Source organism: Tupaia chinensis, unplaced genomic scaffold, assembly GCF_000334495.1.
Source record: "Tupaia chinensis unplaced genomic scaffold, TupChi_1.0 Scaffold000097_1, whole genome shotgun sequence".
NCBI lineage: Eukaryota > Metazoa > Chordata > Mammalia > Scandentia > Tupaiidae > Tupaia > Tupaia belangeri.
Genome location: NW_006159559.1, coordinates 10,359,027 through 10,379,082, shown reverse-complemented (window position 1 = coordinate 10,379,082; position 20,056 = coordinate 10,359,027). Strand labels below are relative to the sequence as shown.

The 20,056-nt window shown below is 40.7% G+C and overlaps 1 long non-coding RNA gene and 1 other non-coding gene across 2 annotated transcripts in view; both read right to left on the bottom strand.

The window, feature by feature from the left end:
• The window catches only part of LOC114006882 (uncharacterized), an 89,579-nt gene extending 86,287 nt beyond the window's left edge, over positions 1–3,292 (bottom strand). The window contains exon 1 of the long non-coding RNA XR_003548546.1: positions 3,029–3,292. This is a non-coding gene — a long non-coding RNA (uncharacterized LOC114006882). The remainder of the gene's footprint in view (positions 1–3,028) is intronic.
• Positions 3,293–8,998: 5,706 nt separating this feature from the next.
• LOC114006889 (small nucleolar RNA SNORA64/SNORA10 family) lies at positions 8,999–9,122 on the bottom strand. Its single transcript, XR_003548551.1, has one exon. It is a non-coding gene; the product is annotated as a small nucleolar RNA SNORA64/SNORA10 family (small nucleolar RNA).
• Between the last annotated feature and the right edge of the window lie 10,934 nt (positions 9,123–20,056).

Here is a 20,056-nt window from a genome sequence, read left to right as displayed (position 1 = left end):
AGTTGCCTACACAGCAAGATAAAAATTTTCCCCAAGGAAATCTGTAGTGGTATTGAATGTTTAGCATGGTCTTAGCAAGAAAAGAGTGATCAGGCTGCCCCAGTAGCACAGCAGTAATGCACTGCTCAAGACTGCATCCACGTGGAAGGCCACGGGTCCAGTTCCCAGTGGGCCTGTTCATGTTGAATGTGGGTACCTGTGATCCTGACTCACTGGAAGGGCTTGGAGGGGAGGGGAGTGTTGTGAGACTGTGTTGAGTGTGAATGCTTGTCTTTCTTGCACTCCTCCTCCCAAAAAAAGGAAAAGAAAGATCAGATCCAAAGAGAAAGGCACACATGAAAATAGTAATTCCAATGAGAATTTCAATTTCATAACTTATTCAAGTTCCTTTTAAAAAGCTCTGAGTGGGTGGCACCAGCCGATGGCATAATGATTACATCACTGGACTCTCATGTAGCTAACTGCGATCTGAGTCCCGGACCTGGTGGCTTGAAACTCACATCAGATGTGTGTGCGTGCATGCCCGACATCCTGAGAGGAGAACAGAGGAGAAGGAATTGTGGCACGGCCATCCCCCTTGGGAGGTGATTTCTCTCTTTCTGTCTCTCTCAGTTGCTCTGGAAAGTGCATGCGCCCTGTAGCAAAAATCTCTCTGAAAAAAAACCAAATCTATTATTGATACCAAGTAAATGTGTCTGGAATTACTCCAGGCCACCTCCAGTTTTCCCAGCTTGACCTCTAATTTTTCCTGTGTCCAATACCTCACGTGACTGAAAAGTTTAATTCCTATCACCTGTCTCCTCTTTTCATGTGTAAATGTAAAAACATATCACTTCTTGGGACCAGCAGGTGGCATAGTGGTTAAGGTGCTAAACACTCCCACATGGCTGACCATGATTTGAGTCCTGGACCTGGTGGCTTTCTCTCTCTCTCTTCTCTCTTTCTGGTAAAATTAAAATAAATAAACAAATAAATTTTTTAAAAAATTGTATCACTTCTGGGACCAGCAGATGGCGTAATGGCTACGTTGCTGGACTCCCATGTAGTTGACCGCGGTTTGAGTCCCAGACCTGGCGGCTTAAACTCACACCGGGCACGTGTGTGCCCAAGATCCCAAGAGGAGAATGGAGGAGAAGGAATTGTGGTGTACCCATCCACCCTGGGGAGTGATTTCTCACTTTCTGTCTCTCTCTCTCTCTCTCTTTCTGGTGAGTGCACGTGCCCTATAGCAAAAAGCTCTCCAAAAAAAGAAAAGTATCATGTCTGAGTCTGAACAGATGAGTTTATTAATTCGCCTAGAGCAGAAAGGGAAGTCCCGCTGGGTTTTGAGTGAGCCAAATGCCTTCAGTGTGACAGCCCTGATGTACCCTATAGTGCTGCGAGAAGTTGTCCATTCTGAGAGCTGCTCCTGAGAAGCCCAGGCTCCAGGCAGGGGGATCCGTGTTGTCACCTACTCTGTCCATTTGCCCCTGGGGAAAATACTGTATTTTTTGTTGTACTACTTTAACTTTAAAAAGTCAAATATTTTCCTTTCTTATATAAAATCCTTTTCCTCCCCCAGAATGTAGTAGCTTATCACTTTTTTTTCCTTTTGATTACAAAAGTGATTCACACTTGTTGTTTGATTGTTTTTTTCAAGAGAGACTTTTGCTATAGGGTGTGTACACTCACCAGAGAGACAGAATGAGATATTATATTTCCATAATTCTATTACCAGAGGCAATAATAATTAGGGTTTTTTTTCTTTTCTTTCTATAGAGTGTTTGCCCTCGCTGGGGGAAGAGAAGGGAGAGAGAGAGAGAGAGAGAATGAGAAAGCACCTTCCATGAGGGATGGTGCCATGCTGCGATTTCTTCTCCTTCATTCTCCTCCGGAGATTTTGGGCATGCATGCACATGTGCTGGATTTTTTTTTTTTTCAGTCACTGGGTCCGGGACTCAAACTGTGCAGTTGGCCATGTGAAATCCAGCCACTTTACCCACCATGTCTCTGTTGGCCCCCATAGTGATTAGTTTTTAATTCTTCTAAATAGGTATTTTTGCCCACGCATGCAGGCAAATGCATACAGAAGTATATGCATATGTACTTCTAATATAATATGTACTCTGCGCTTAATGAAAATGGGATCATGCTGTCCACCATTTTCTCAGGCTTGCTTTTTTAAAACTTTAATTTTTTTACTCTGCAGGTTGCCATGTACATTTTATATATGGATTTATCTCATCTCATCTATCTCATCACTCATGGCCCAGCAACTGGCAGCCTTTTTGGCCACATTTGGAGAAGGCATGTTGCCTGTTTCCAAAGTGAGGCTTATGCCAGGACCCTTTGCTAATATGTGAACTCTGACGGCTACACAGGCTGTTTTGAAGACGGTCTGAGGTCACCAAGGTGCCCTCACTCACCTCTCTGTTCTAGGTTGGCCCCTTAGACACAGGCTTCTCTCTCCTCTGTGGTCTCCCTCTATAATAATGGCTAACAATTAGGAAGAGTTTGTCATTCAAAGTGTTTTACGTGATTTTTTCTGTGCAAAAATGTGTCATGACTTTTCCAATAACCCGACAGTTCATTTTCTTCCCATCCCAGCCCTGTAGATACCATTAATATTCCCATTTCACAAATGAGGAAATAGAGGCTCAGACAGGTCAAGTGACATGCTCAGGGTCACACAGCAGTGAATAGTAACCAAGATTCCAACCCAAGTGTCAGAGACTCCTTTTGGTGAAAGTGAAGACTCACTCCCCAGAAAAACTCTCAAATTCCTGATTTTGTATAGTTTCAGGGTTTCATCTCAAGAAATTGCCCTACATTAGGTCAAAGACGGTGTATAGTTTGGCAAGAAATGTCAAATATCCTCAATGGCAAGGCAGGGAAGGCTGACTGAATGAATGAGAGGCAGAACAGTGGGCCCTCCAGAGTTCCTTTTCTTCCCTAAGGCATTCTGATGAAAATAAGCAACCAAAATAAATGCTTCACAGTGCAATCAGTTCACAACTCCTGCTAGAAGGAAGCACAGGCCTTTACTTACTGTAGAGCTCCAAAGGGTATGTCCAGGACTCCTAATATTCAAGACATGTTAAACTGCTCTCCCAGCTCAGGTGGATCTGCAGTCGATTCCATCAGACTCTCTACTTGCAGGGAACAATAGAGCTGTTCCTGAAGGTGTCCAGGGCCCCAGTCACCCTCCCTCTGGCTTCTGATGGGCTGGGAATGTTTGCAGTTGTGCAGGCCAGATCAGACAAGTGATGTCACCCCTGCTGACGGTCACCAGCATGGGGAGGGGATGGCTGGCTCTCAGAGACTCTGGATTTAGACAGTGCCAGTTCCCAGCTCCTTCTGGCTCCTGGACACTGGAAGATGCCTTATCGTGGCTGAGCAGTAACTAGTTTCTGTCTTCCTGGCCCCCTCAGGCCAGCCCTGATCCCCTTACCTCCTCCTATCTTTGTTCCTCCACAAACCTCAGAAAGTTAGAAATAGTTTTCCAGTCCTGGGAAAGCTGCTCTGTCCTAATACTGCTGTTATTTTTCTCTCAGTGGTGCTTGCTCCATTTAGCTATTACTGCTTCAAAGCACCTAGAATAATTTCCTTAATAGGTTAGGCCTTTGGAAATACAAAAGCTAGGCACCATTTCTGCTTTCCACGGGTAATCTCTCTCCTTTAAAGGAATGAATCACAAAGATTACCTGCTTGACTGGAAGGGGGTGGAAAAGGAAAAGAAGAGTGGAAATATTAGGAGGAAAAAGTTACCATTATTATTAAAAAATATTATCCTATCACATATTCTCCATCTTAAGACACTTTCATACTAGAAAATAGCTTTTTTTAAAGAATTATTTTAACTTGATTTATTTATCTGTTTTAAATTTGCCCAGAGAGGGACAGAGTGAGAGAGAGAGAGAGAAAGAGAAAAACTGAGAAAGCAAGCCACCAGGTCTGGCACTCGTACTGCAGTCAGACATGTGTCCAGGTGTCCAGCACCCTTAACCACCACACCACCTGCTGGCCCTGAAAATAGCTTTTATAGTGGGTTTTTCTGACAAATCGTAATAACATATAACATATAATTATGGAGTGCATAGTGAGGTTATGATTTATGTGTACTGTAGAATGGTTTGATCAAGCTAACTAACATATCAATCACCTTAAAGAGGTAGCATTTCTTCCTCTTGTCTAACTGCAGCTTTGTAACCAAGACTCCATGACATTCTAGATCCCAGACAACTTGCATATATGGGTTTCATATATTGATATTTACTATTTTAAAAATTAAAATGGATGGATGCTTACGATATTTATTAATTCATTTAAAATAACTACAAACTCACTACATGTTAACAAAATTACATATTTTCTTATTCTTTTTATTTGTTCCTTTTTTTTTTGAGAGGTTTTCACTATAGGGCGCGTGCGCTCACCAGAAAGACAGAGAGAGACAGAGGCACAGAATGAGAAATCACCCCCCAGGGGGGATGGCCACGCTGCAATCCCTTCTCCTCCATTCTCCTCTCGGGATCTTGGGCACACATGCACATGCGCCCAGTGTGAGTTTAAGCCGCCAGGTCCAGGACTTGAACCGTGGTCGACTAAATGGGAGTTCAGCAACATAGCCATTCCGCTAACTGCTGGTTCCCATATTTTCTTATTGTAAAAAATCTATATTTTTCAGGGGACCAGCTGGTGGCATGGTGGTTAAGGTGCTGGACACTCCCACAGTTTGAGTCCCGGATCAGGTGGCTTGCTTGCTCACTCTCCCTCTCTCTTTCTGTCTCTCTCTGGTCAAATTAAAATAAATGAATAAATAAGTTAAATGAAATAAAATAATTCTAAAAAAAAAGAGGCAAAAACAAACAAACAAAAACTCTGTATTTTCCAAAGGAAACAAACTAGAAAGATTTTGTGAGAAGACTGTGTTTATGTTTCTAAAAGCTTATTAAAGTCCGGGGACCAGCAATTGGCATAATGGCTATGTCGCTGGACTCCCATGTAGTTGACTGTGGTTGGAGTGCCAGACCCAGTGGCTTAAACTTATACCAGGCGCATGTGTGTGCGTGCCCAAAATCCTGAAAAGAGAATGGAGGAGAAGGGATTGCAGCATGGCCATCCCTCCTGGGGGGTAATTTCTCGCTTTCTGTCTCTGTGTCCCTTAAGAAAGAAAGAAAAAAGCTTATTAAAATCTGATATGAGAGAAGATAGCTGGATTCTCATATCCACTTCTGTATTCGACGTATTGTGATATCACATGTCATGGAGCCTTCTCCCGTGTATGCTTGTAAAGAAACGAGAGACAATATTTTACTTGTTTGATTAAAAATACTTTTACCAGGAGGAGCACCTGGAATGGACCATACTTTGAGAATTGCTGTTTCAGATCGTGAAGTATAAAGAATCTATAGTGTTAGTCCTGGAAAGAAATATACATGGTCATTATCTAAGGGAGACAATTTATGTAGCGATTTTGAAGGCAGACGTCTCTAAATTTGAATCCTAGCTCATCAACTTCCTATGGAGCAACTAAATGTTTCTAAACCTCAGAGCTTCTACCTACAAATACAGAATAGTACCTATTTTATTCAGCTATCAAAAAATGATGAACTGTTTTTTTTAAACACAGGGTTTTGCTGGGTTGTGATCCTCCTGCCTTTGTCTCTCAAGTGCCTGCACACATACCACTGTGCCTGTCCTTTAGGAATTGAACCCAGACTTTCCAGGTGGTCCCAGCCTGCAAGACACAGCAGTGCAGTATCTTAGTAGCATGTGCCACTGACGCTGGGCCCCTAATAATGGTTTTCTGAACTTCGTTAGTCATGGAAGACCAATAGTATTATCCGCTGTATTCTGTAGCTCTTTTTTTTTTTTTGAGAGGTTTTTGCTATAGGATGCGTGCGCTTGCCAGAGAGACAGACAGAGAGACAGAAAGCGAGAAATCACCCCCTACGGAGGATGGCCATGCCGCAATCCCTTCTCCTCCATTCTCCTCTCGGGATCATGAACACACACGCACATGCGCTCGGCGTGGGTTTAAGCCACTGGGTCCAGGACTCAAACCGCGGTCAACTACATGGGAGTCCAGTGACATAGCTATTATGCGCTAACTGCTAGTCCCTGTAGCTCATTTTTTTAATTAAAAATTTTTTTTAATTGCAGAAGAGTGTGTGCGCTTGCCAGAGACACAGAGTCTAAGAGAGAGAGAGAGAGAGAGAAGGAGAAAGTGCTCTCTAATGGGGCAGGGTCACATTGCCATCCCTCTCCATTCCAGAGGGATTCTGAGGCATGTATACACAAATGTCTGGCACGTTTTTCAAGCTGCTGGGGCTAGGATTCAATTTGCAGTCATTTGAGATCTAAGTCCTTTAACCACTAGGTTATGGGGTCAGGCCTATAGCTCATTTTTTATTTTTATTTACTTATTTTAATAGTTTTATAAGCTATAATAAATTTTATTTATTATTTTATTATTATATTTTAATTTGTTATAGGGCACATGAGCTCACCAGAGAGAGAGAGAGAAAATGAGAGAGAAAGAGAGAAAGCAAGCCGCTAGGTCCAGGACTGAACTGCAGTCGACCTTGTGGAAATCCAGTGCCCCAACCCCCAAGCCAACCACTGGACCTTTATTTATTTTTTGTAATGTATAATTAGCATTTTATTTTTTCCCAGAGGACAGTTCTTCAGTCCCTAAAGACTCAGCTTCTTACATGGGCTTTGGTGGAGGGTGTGTGACAGCCCGCACGGGTCTTAAGCAGAGTGGGTGCCTTAGGTCCTTCCCAGCTTCATGAGATCGGTTCCTGACTACCTTGCTATGAAGGCACAACTCACACAGTAATGTAGCCTCACATACAGCTTGGCGAGCACACAGAGGGGTGGAAGACACTTGCTTCGGAGAAGTCCCTGATGGCTGCGACCTCTTCTATGTTTTGAATGATGAACTTCTGAATAGCCTTGTCTTTGGTTACACAACAGCACGGTTCATGCAGCAGATAGGCTGCATGTGGCTCCAGCCCTTCTGGGCATGTCCGTTTTCCTTCTTTTCTTGTCATCTTGGAATTGAAGCCCCGAGAGAGAACTATAGCTCTCTTCAATTTTTTTAAGAATTATTTTATTTAACTTAAATTTAAATAAATAAATAAATACTATTTATATTTATCTTAAATAAATAAATGATATTAAATATAAATAGTATTTATTTATTAAATATACATATTATTTATTTATTTATTTATCTGACCAGAGAGGGAATGAGTGAGAGGGAGAGAGAAAGGGAAAGTGAGAAAAGCAAGCCATAAGGTCCGGGACTCAAACTGTGGTTGACCATGTGGGAGCCCGATGCCCTTAACCGCCCTGCCACCTGCCAGCCCCTGTAGCTCACTTTTTAAACTTCAGTAAATGTATTAAATGAAATTTTATATCCCTGTTTTAAATAGGAAACAACTTGTCCTAAATTGAAGGTGCGATGAAAATAGAAAAGACCATGAGGTCTGAGAAAATGTTAAACCTACCTTTTATAACACAGAGGAGGAAGTTGATATTAGAAAGTCATTCAAGACCTACACCGAAGGGAGACTCTGCCAGATGTGATGACAGGGAGTCAGAGAATTGAAGAATGAATAGCTTTCTCACTCTGTGATGCAATTTGTGATTTCTGTCTTGCCCATGTACCACTAAATCATTTTGCTATTAACTCAAAACCATTTCCTGTATCACCCACACTTAGGAGACACTGAGCTCATGCATGTAAAATACTGAGCTTGATATCTGGCACATGGTAAGGACTTGGTAATGTAGGTCTTGTTATCTTTTATAATTCTTCATTTTCTTTTCCCTCAGAGTTTAAGTGCGTCACCTAAGTCCATAGTTACTTAGTAGAGGACTATAATGCATGTCTTATGTTCCCCTTTGGGTAACAGCATGGAATGTGGAACTGAGCTGTACTACTTCAAAGCTATGTGACAATGGGCAAGGAACTCAACCTCTCTGTGCCTCAGTTCTTTCATTAGTAATATGGTGATACAATAGCAGCTAGTTTATAAGGTGAGAATAAAAAAGTTAATATATGTAAAGCACTTAGACCAGTATCTGGCACATAGTTAACACTCTCCATATTCACTAATAGTATTCTTTATTTTTTGCCGTGCTAGATTTTATAGTGGTAGTCATTAACAGGAAGGCTACTACAGAGAAGTTTTTCTCAGACTATCTGAGGTGAAAAACGATTTTGCCTCAAATATATGTTGACTAATACTTATTAAAAGAAGAAAACAGAGGCTGACAGGTGGCATGGTGGTTAAAGGTGCTGGATTCCCACGTGGCAGACTGTGGTTTGAGTCCCAGACCTGGCAGCTTGCTTTCTCCCTTTCCCTTTCTCTCTCTTTCAGTCTCTTGTCAAATTAAAAAATAATAGTAACAATAAATGGAATTAAATAAATAATTATTTAAGAAAAGAAGGAAATAAGATTTATGTTGACTAATACTTACTAGAAGTAGAAGATAAATGAAATTACTAGGAAAACATTAAAAAGAGAAAAATATAGAATACAGGCCCATTTTTTTATTATTAGATTCCATAGATATATATTTAATAAATACAACCAGAGGAACAAAACAGGAAAAATAAATTAGAAAAATGAATACATTTTTCATTGAAAGCCTGAGTAAGGCAACGAATAGTCTCGTTGCACTACTGTTTTGCAGTTCCACATATCTGAAAAAATGAAAAGTTACAAAGGAAATAGCAATTCTCCATATTAAATACATTTGAAACATCTTTTATGTTAATATTTAAAGTTTTTATTTTTTTTCCTACCCTCCCTCAAGACCTGTTGTACCCCTCAACAAAGGGGCACCAGCAGATGGTGTGGTGGCTAAGGTGCTGGACACATCCACATGGCCAACCATGGTTTGAGTCCCGGAACTGGTGGCTTGCTTTTCTCACTTTCCCTCTTTCTCTCTGCGTCTCTCTCTGGTCAAATTAAAAAATAAATGAATCAATAAAATTAAATAAAAATTTTTTATAAAGAAAGGTTACGTGAGGCCACTCCAGGGTCCCCAGGGGATCTTTACTCTCTCTCCCCTTCAAGGAAGTCATGCGGGTGAGACTAAGGGTGACTATGCAGAACTGAGAGAGGCAATATTTAAAGTTTTTCATGTGACAAGTGAGCTTGCTTTTTGCTTGTTAAATGATATAATCTAGGTTGGAAAAATGACGGTGCTACTAACAGGGGGTCATGTAGGCCTAAATATTAATAGTTACTATGTTTGTTTTACTAGCATTCAGAGTAGAGAAACCTGCCTCAGAGAGGTAGGTTGATGAGAAAGAAAAATGATAGTCATTAACTTTTTTCCAAAATGAAGCATGTTATATTACATGTATGCAACATTCATTTTCAATCCTTCATCAGCAGGTGGTTAAAAAAATTGATCCTTTAAAATTATAGTTAGATTTAAATGATCTTTATTAAACAAGTGCATCAGATGAGTTCTAGATTTTATACACTTTAGTGCTAGAGTTGACAAATTAACCTTAAAATATTATATACCATTCAATTGCTAGTCTACAGTTATTCTCACACATGACTCACTCATTCTAGTTCAACAAGTGAACTAAAACTGTTCAATGAGACTGGTCCTCTGGTAATGTCCTTGTATTCTGTAACTATGTCAAGTTGCTATAAATGTTTCTATAAATATTGCTATAAATGTCAGGGCCAGGTAGTGGCTCAGTGGTAAAATGCAACACTCTGCACATGGGAAGGTTCTCAGTTTGAGGCTGGAAACCTTCCTGAGTAAGACAGGCATGCATGCCCAAGATCTGGGCTGGCTGAGGCTGAGGAAGTGCAGAGGCACGACCCTGTTGGAGGTGCTCACACTGCTCACTCTGTCTTTCTCTGAAAAGGAAAAAAAAAAAAAAAAGCAGCTTTTAAAAATGTTCTAAAAAAATTTTTAAACTGTCATTGTTGATTTATCTTGCTTTATACTACTTATCTTGTGGCTGGGCACAAACCCACAGGCCGCAGTTTAAAGATACTGATACAGAGCACAGTGCTGGAATGATGAGTTGCACAGTTTTAGGACAAATGTTGCTGGACAGCAGATGATGATGCGTTTTAAAAGACCATTCCCACCTCCAAAGAAAGTAGCTATCTCTAATTCAAACATTTGTGTCTCGGGTGCTAAAAAAATTATTGAGAGGGACACCTGTGCCATGAAGGTAATGCTACAAGGTTTACAGACAAAAGAAAACTGGGGCAGAATTAGTCCTTTTCATTCATTCTGCAAGCCATAGCCTTATGTTGGTACCCACAGATTAGTGGGGTACCAACTAGATGTTGTTTGCATGCCCGTGTGGTGTTTATTTGTAACTGGAGCACCCAGCACAGAGATGGGCATATAGCAGACACTTAAGAAAAGTTTGTTGAGAAGCTTAGCTTTCTGACATTGCTCTTGGAGTGCTGTGGAGGGACATTTACTAGGGCATGAAGAAATGGTTGATCAGCATGAGAGATGTGTGCATGTTTTTGTTTTTGTTTTTCTTCCTCTTACTGTTTTCCTCGTTACGATTTTTTCAAAAAGCAAACACAACATTCAGGTGTACTGTCTCCATTGAAAGCCTCATGAACTTTACCTTTTCGCAGAGCAGAAGGACATTTAGATACAGAAATTCTCATTGATTCAGGTGAGCATTTTTAGATTGCCTAGACCCCTTTCTTCTATTCTACTTTCTTTCTATCACAGGCACCATATCTTTGTTATCTTAGTACTACTCTGTCCTCACAGAGAGCTTGGCATGCACCTGAGGACCATGGCACAGTGTCATTAGCACAGCTGCCAGAGGGAGCTAAGTGCACTAGGGCAGAGCTTCTCAAATTTAATATGCATATGATCACCAGGGGGAGCTTGTTAAAATGCAGACTTTGATTTAGTAGGTTCTGGCATACTCCCAAGTGATGCCAATGGGCCACATTTTAAGTAGGTAAGAACCAAGAGGAATGAGAAGAATATGAATTTCTGTTTAGCCGCTTGTTAGTCAATGAAGTAAAAAGTGTGATTAGTAAGTCTTAGTGATCTACAGATGAGTGCTAGCTTTTTTGGAGAGGCAATGAAAGACATTATTTAGGATATGAAAATAAGTCATGTGGGCCACACAGCCCCACGTCATTCCCCAATACTTTCTGGGAATTCACAATTGCCAAGAACAGAAATGTGATCATTTAACAATCAATCATCTTTTAAAGTGTGGTACTCAAGTATCAGATTCCATGGAGAAGCAAAGTACAGTAAAGCAGTCATAAAAGACATTCTTTGGTGTATTCTGGAACACATGTTAAGACTATCCTTAAAAATAAATGCATTTTTTTGGGACCAGCAGTTAGTGTAATGGCTATGTCGCTGGACTCCCACATAGTCGACCGCAGTTTGAGTCCTGGACCCAGTGGCTTAAACTCACACTGGGCGCATGTGTGTGCATGCCCAAGATCCCGAGAGGAGAATGGAGAAGGGATTACGGCATGGCCATCCCCACTGGGGGGTGATTTCTCGCTTTCTATCTCTCTGTCTCTCTCTGTTTGTCTGGCAAGTGCATGCGCCCTATAGCAAAAACCTCTCAAAAACAAACAAACAAAAAAAAAGGCAGCATTTTTTTATTGACCACCTGCTACTTATTTGCATTATGATGCTTTATAAAATTTAAATTAATTCATCTCTTTCCTTCCAGGTTTCTTTGCTGTCCAAGTCAACAGTGCAGAATATATCTTTAGTGGGCTTATAAACTTGAGTAATGATCCCAGTTCTGATCTATTTTAGACTGCATGACCTTAGGCGTGGGCCAAAAGTTCAACAGTAAAGTGGTATTAACACTATACCTTGTAATATTTTTATTAGTTAAATAAAGAATACATCTGGGTCGTGGTGAGAATCCCTGTAAATACTGCCCCAAATACCACCCAACCCAGACTCTAACTCACCTGTAAGTGGAATAAAGAGAATAATCCAACTTCACTGATTTGGAAACTAGATGTTTTCTGGGCTCCTTCATTTACACTCTCTCTCGTGTTACTTGTGTATCTTCCCCATTAGACTACAGCTTCTCTGAAGGAGGGAACAAAGGTATTTTTCATCTTGGTAACTTCCAACTTGTCAAACACAGTGTCTTAGACATAGCAGACTGTTGTCACACGTTGTTAAAACAAGGAAGACCACCATGATAGTTTAAAATAGTTTTCGTATGCACTTCAATCTTCTCTTTTATGTTACTCTCTTATTCCAAAATAACTTACCACTATACCAGTTTAATTAACCTGATCACTATCATCATCTCTTGTACCTAAGAGACAGAGTGGATTTTAGAGGTTAGAATTGGGCCCTAATCCTGACACTCACTATTCCTGAACTGCTTGTCAGAGAACTTTTAAGTTGGGCTGGTTGATTCTCTTTCCAATGAATAACCGTGGTATTTGTTTCAGAAGTATTATGAGTTTTGGATCAACAATTATGAATGACCAAAACAATAAAAAATGCAGCTCCAATAAGAATTGGAGTGACAAGTGGAGAATAATTGGGAATACCAGTTTAACAGTTTGAGTCTGAATCCCCACTCACCTTTGGGAAAATATCTTCTATTTTTGAAATACAATAGATGATAATAAGGAACCACCTTAGAAATGAAATCAGAGTTGGTAGTTAAGTTCATTACTCAGGAATAAGACAAAATTGAGTAGAGGCTGTTGGCAGTAGTCTAGCTGGAAGTGGAGGACCTGAAGGGATGTGTCTGCAGTGGGAGCAGTTGCCTGAGAAACTGATTGGCAGCCATCATTGGCTCCAGGCAGTCTAAAAGACAAGAGATACTTTTGAGATTCATCCCTTACCTCAGGCTTGGGGAGATTTTGGAGTTTGCCTTAGCATGATAAAAATAACCATCACTTACTAAGGCTTACTATGTGCTAGGCATTATTATGAGATGTACTGGCTTTTTGTTTTCAGGTTGAAGGTTGTTGGGATGACATTTTCCCTACTTATTATAGTAAATGGAACTTTTATAAAACAATCTTCAGCGAACATGTAAGGTAGAAACTAAGTTTCCTTTAAGATGGGAGCTGTGTCTTGTTCCCACAGAGCCACTCCAGGATGCACTGTGCAGAGGCAACTCCAACCAAGAGTGACTGTGGACTGTTTCCTCACAGTCTAAGATGAGAACAATTTCTTGGTCTGATTTGGTCACAAAGAATAATGATGGGACATAAATTTCAGATAAAACCTAACAGTTTCTTGGGCATCTCATCAAACCTTTGCCTTAACACAGGCCCTAAGGGCTGTTAGTGACCAATTATTGGTCCCATGGTGATGCTTGTTAACAGTGGGTGGGGTTGGGGAGAGGAGTTGGGCCTCTTTCTCCATTTCCTTCATACCACACACCTGCCTGACTCTTATAACAATGGCTTGCAGAAGGAAGCCCAAAATACTGGGAAAGTGAAGGCATCGTCCATTCTCTCTCAAAAAAAAAAACCGAAATAAAATCTCATCAGGGAACATTCGTGGTGACATTATGGAGGCACAGGAAAAAAGGCACAAGAGGGAACTGGAAGCTGAAACAAAGACGGTGACACCAACTCTGAGTGAGTCAGGCATGGACTTAAGCAAGACTATGGAATTGACACCTGCAGGAAAAGGTGTGAAGAAATTCTAAAACTAAGTGACTGGGAGGAGCTAGGAATGACCTTTAGAAGCTTGAGGTGTCCCACCAATGGGAATATGGTGTATTAACCTTTACATTAATCACAAATGTTTACTAAGTGTTTATTTTATGCACAGCACTCTATAGGGAATTGAACATGCACAGCCCAAGGTATTTCATGTAACTTTCCAAATGATTGAAACTTTTCTTTATTTCAATCTAAATTCTATCAATGGGACATTTTCTAGTATTGCATTTGTTATGTGCTTTTTAAACTATATATTTAATATAGTTTGTGCTTTTTCGATGACTCAAGGTCTTGTGTTCCTTATTTAGGTTTGCTAGATAAAATACAGTACACCCAGTGAAACTTGGATTAAGGTAAATACATCCAGTATTTGTGACATAACTTACACTAACTAATGATTACTTATTTAAGTAAAATTCAAATTTAGGTGTATCATAGTTTTATTTGTTAAATCTGGCAGCCCTACCTTTTTAATATGTTGCAGTAATAATAGTGATTCCTTAGTTGCAGTTGAGCTGCGGTAGGGTTTATCATCCTCACACATAGGTATTTCAAGTCTGTGGTGTTTTTTGAATTCTGTGGTAATTTTTTACAGTCTTTTTCATTGATATCTAATGATTCTATTGCTTGCTGTAACCAGTGCATTGTATCTTCAGTTCCCTTTTTCCTCTCCTTTTATGTGATTATTCTAATTAGCTTGGTCTGGAAAATAGAATTTTTTTGTAATGTGAGAGTAAGTAGTTTCTGAGTAAGGGATACTTGAACTTGAGAGTGAGTACTTGAGAAAAGTATTTATTTCCTGGAGTATATGAGGACAATTTTAAAAGTTCATGGAAAAGTGGAATTCAAGTATGAGTTTATTTGAGGGCCCAAACATTATTTTTCATAATAGTTTATCATTTTTCATGAACTATTTGAAGCTTTCTTGTATTCGTTTTCTATAGCAAGACATACAGAAAAATCCAGTGGAGGAGAGATTAAAGCTAGGTGTTAAGAGTATAAGCAATTTTGTATTCACACTTGAACAGGATCCTGAATGCTCTTCCTGAAAATCTTTAAGAATCAGATAGATACTAATCTGGGTTTGAGTAGATTATATTAATAATTAACCTTGCATTAAGGCTAGGGATTGCACTGGTGACTTTTTGAAATCATTGCTACATATACAGTTCTGATTACTCTGTGAACTAGCCAATCAACTCAAAATAATGACCATATCCAAAATGATGAAAACAAAAATTTGCCAGCATGGTATCTACACAAGTAAATGCTGTATCTCCCAAATTTGGCATTTAGAAGAGGTTTGAGCCAGCCTGCAAAATCTTATGGGGAAGGAATTACAATGTTGATTCTTCCCTAACTGCACTCATTTACACATGACTGAAGAATTTTTTTCTGCCCTAGGCAATGCTTGTTCTGTATATAGATTTGGAGGGGCTCCTGAATTAGAACTGCTGTCCCTAGCCTATAATTACTCAGTCAGCATGAAAAGTCAGCACACCCCACTCCACACCTTATAGTTTGCATTTGTCTTTAGTTGACATCAAAAAATTGTGTGAAAGTGATTTATGGGACAAAGAGCATCTTTGGGCTCAGGATGATTAAGGTTCTGTGCTATCCAGCGATGTATACTTTTACTGGCTTTAGTCAAAGAATGACTCATCAGAATGAGATGTTGGGGAATATTTTGGGAGGTGTTAGAAAAGTTTAATACCAAGCATAGACCAGCATCTTTGTAAAACAGTTCGATTTTTGCTTCGGAGGCTTATGAGAATGTACGAATCAGAAAATACTTGCTAGATTGTGGCAAAAGTATTCTAAAAATTTCAATCTTTTAAAACTTTTTACAGACCTTTTGGTCACAACAAGAGCAATTCTGGTTTGAGTAGGCCACTGGAGACATTAGATGTACTATATATTTAGATTCATGTGACCCGATTCAACTATTGGGTTGTCAGAAAAGTCATGATGTGTTTTGTTTTTCTATGCAAAAATGCATCATGATTTTCCAACAACTCAATATTATTGTGTTATATATAGTTTCCTTTTTCTTCTTGACAACAAAATTAAAATTCACCTTTAAACTATGTTAAGACTTCGGCTTTCAAGTATTATTTTTATTTTCAATTTTAGCCTCAGAAATATTTTTGTGGAGTTTATTTCCCTCCTCTAGCAGCTTTCTTTCACCTAGATGGTTTGTTAATAGTATTTTAGGGCCAGCCAGTGGTGTGGTGGTTAAGGCTGCTGGATCCCACAGAGCCAACAGTGCAGTTTGAGTCCCAGACCTGGCAACTTGAAAAACACAATGGGTGTGTGTGCAGGTGTAGCCAACATTTTGAGAAGGGACTGGAGGAGAAGGGATTGCATAGTGGTCCCCCGCAACTCCCACAGAAGGGTGCTTTCTCACTTTCCCTCTCTCTCTCCAGCAATTAGCACCCTGCAGCAAATTAAAAAACAATAATTATTTTAGTAGACATGTCTTAAGGGACAAGAATAATGTGGATATTGATAGGATAGGATGATAAAAATATTTACTTAAGAAACATTCAATGGGCATTTATTGACATGTGCAAGGTACTGTACCATGGGTGAGGAGCTAACAGTAGTGGGAAAAGCAGATTCATGAACAGATAATTATATTGCAATGTGGTGAGAATAATGATGAAAATGTGCAGATAAGGGTCTCTTTCTCAGTGAGTCTATAAAACCAACTTAGCCTTGAAGCCTCTTCCAGGAAGGCTTCCTAGAAGAGTTAATGCCTGAGTTGAGTCTTAAAAGGCAAGCAAAGAGCTAGGAGTCTGGGCAAAGACATAGGTGAATAGGGAAGGGTCCTCCTTGTCCTTCTAATTTCTGAAAGTTTCCTCAACCATTGGTAGAAGAGGCAATCCAGCCCTGTCATGGCTTAATCTTGACAGCCCTTGCAGGTGTGCTGTACAGTGGTGACCTCAAGGGTAGCTATTATGCCTGAACTGTCAAGTTTACCAGGTATCCCCCGTCACTTTTAAATACAACACTTTCTTCATTTTCTAGGCAATTAGTCTAGATCCCCATCCCACATTAGTGTTCTGCTGTTGCAGTAACAAAGTATAAAAAACTGGATGACTTAAACAACTGAAATTTATTCACTGTTTTGGGGTTCTGGAATAGAACAAGGTGTAGTCAGGGCTGAGTTAACTCCTTGGAGGAAAGTCTATGTCCTAACCTCCTAGTTTGCTGACTATCTTTGGTGTTCCTTGGCTAATAGAAGTATCACTCCAACTTCTGCCTTCATGTTCAGGTGGTGATCTGTGTCCAAATTTCCCTTTTATAAGAATACCACGTTGAGGTATTGACAGTTAGGACTTCAAAATATTTGAAGGGGACACAGTTCAACTCAAGATATTCCCCTTTTAATGTTAAATTTTGTAACTTAAAGTCTAATCTTAACTTTAGAAATATTTACCAAGAACATAAATGCTCTTATCTGTTCTGCATGGATAAAATACTTTCTCTTCCTTTGCATAAAATAGGCATATTCTGCTAATTTCACAGTAACATGGATTTCCTGGAGTAGTTAGAATTTAGTAAAAGTTTATCTTGTCGGTGTCTTAGTTAAGCCGCTGTCTCAGTAAATGCTGATCTTTTTTGTTTGTTTGTTTGTTTTAATGCTGATCTATTTTTAAAAAGACTTTGTGGGACCAGCAGTTAGTGTAATGGCTATGTCGCTGGACTCGGTGGCTTAAACTCACGCCAGGTGTGTGTGCATGCGTGCCCAAGATCCTGAGAGGATAAAGGAGGAGAAGGAATTTCGGTGTGGCCATCCCATTTGGGGGGTGACTTCTCACTGTTTGTCTCTCTGTCTCTGTTTTTCTGGCGAGCGCACGTGCCCTATAGCAAAAAACCTCTCCAAAAAAAAAAAAAAAGAAAGAAAAGAAAGAAAAAAGACTTTCCAAACAGTACTATACCCTAAATTAAAATTAGTTGTTGATGCAGTCTGACCAGGACTGCTATCTTTGAGGCATGGGACAATTCTATAAAACACAATATATTGGCATACTTACTGTTCAAAATTGCATAACAAATAATAGACAAAACTGCAAAACACCTACTACTGAATAAATGACAAGAATGAGCATTGTCCGTCAGGATGTGGTATTTTTAATCATTTAATAATACAGCATTAGCTGGGACCAGCAGTTAGCGTAATGGCTTTGTCGCTGGACTCCCATGTAGTCGACTGCGGTTTGAGTCCTTGACCCGGTGGCCTAAACTCACGCCGAGCACATGTGCATGCATGCCCAAGATCCCGAGAGGAGAATGGAGGAGAAGGGATTGCAGCGTGGCCATCCCCACTGGGGTGTGATTTCTCGATTTCTATTGCTACATGTATGTCTCTGGCTTTCTAGTGAGCACATGCTCCCTGTAGCCAAAACAAAACAAACAAACTCTCCAATAAAAGAAAAAAAAATAATACAGCATTAGCATATGATCATTAGTTTTGTCTCAGACTCGTGATCATTTCTATAGGAAGAGGACTGGTAACTTTCTACATAAATCACTTTTTTTTTTTTTTTGGAGAGGTTTCTGCTATAGGGCGTGTGCACTCCCCAGAAAAACAGAGACAGAAAGCAAGAAATCTCCCCCCCTCCTGGGGGTGGGGGGATGGCCACACTGCAATCCCTTCTCCATTCTCCTTTTGGGATCTTGTGAGGTTAAGCCACTGTCCTCTCAGGATCTTGGGAGGTTAAGCCACCTGGTCCGGGATTCAAACCGTGGTCGACTACATGGGAGTCCAGTGACATAGCCAGTACACCAACAGCCCTCATAAATCACTTTGTTAAAAAAATTAACTGCGGGGGAGGGGGGAACCAGCAGTTAGCGTAATGGCTATATCGCTGGACTCCTACGTAGTCGACCGCGGTTCGTGTCCCCGACCCAGTGGCTTAAAACTCACGCCGGGCGCGTGTGCGTGCGTGACCAAGATCGAGGAGAATGGAGGAGAAGGGATTGTGGCGTGACCATCCCCCCTGGGGGGTGATTTCTCGCTTTCTGTCTCTATGTCTCTCTCTGTCTGTCTGGCGAGCGCACGCGCCCTACAGTGGAAATCTCTCAAAAAAAAAAAAAAAATTAACTGTGGGGACCAGCAGTTAGCGTAATGGCTATGTCGCAGGACTCCCATGTAGTTGACCGCAGTTCGCGTCCCTGACTGGTGGCTTAAAACTCACACCAGGCGCGTGCAATGCGTGCCCAAGATCCAGAGAGGAGAATGGAGGAGAAGGGATTGCGGCGTGGCCATCCCCCCTGGGGGGGAGGGGTGATTTCTCGCTTTCTATCTCTGTGTCTCTCTCTGTCTGGGGAGCGCACGCGCCCTATAGCAAAAAAAACAAAAACAAAAACAAAAACAAAAACCTATCCAAAAAAAAAAGTTAATTCTGTATTTGATTCTTACGTTAGGTACCTGGTTAATAATAGGACTTTTAGAACACTCCTTTTCCCCTTCTGTTTACAAATGGGTACAATATCTACTACTAGACAATTTATGTCTTTTTGTTGTTTTATTGTTCACAAGACATACACTAATACTCAGCAGAGATAATACAATTCCTGGTATCATTAGCTATTTACACAGAGCAAAACAATTTTGTGGGTGGTTCAAATCCTATTTACCAAAGCAAAGCTGGCTTTGCGAATTTAATGAGTGGATGCAAACTGCTACCTGGAAAAGGCAAAGCATCGAGTTCAGTCAAGGACTCGGTAATTTGATATTATTACTGTTGTTCTCTCTCGTAATCCTAAACAGCTTTCATAATCTTATTACTTCCTATCTTCCTGATGTGACAGGTTCTGGCACTCTCGATACGGAAATTAAGGTGGTTTGGGCTATCAGGTTGGCTAAGTTATTTCTCAGTTGTTAAATCACTGTGGGAGCAACTATGTCCCGAGTTTTAAAGGGTCTCTATGTCCCTTAGCTTGTTTTCTCCACTGGTTCCCTTCCCTCTCCAACTGTCTCACAGCCTTTTCTTTTTCTCTTTTGCGGAGTTCCATTTACACACAAGCTGTGCATGGGGGATTTAAATTCCAACCCGGAACTCGGAGTCGCGCGCCTTGCCTGACGGGAGTCGTAGTGTCTACGACTGCTCCCTAACCGCCTTTCACGCCGATTTCTCCCTGTAGCGAAAAACTACAACTCCCAGAATAGGCGCGCGAGTGGGCCCGCCCCTCTGCGCACGCGCCCTGGGACCGCAGGATTTGAATCGGCGGCGTTGTTATTGACGCCATATTGGGGCCGCCGGCGGGTGGAAGAGTCGTACCGTGGAGGGGGGAAGCGGTTAGACGTGTTCAGTTCAGCTCCTGCTGCCGCAGCCACCTCCCAATCCCCCTTCCAC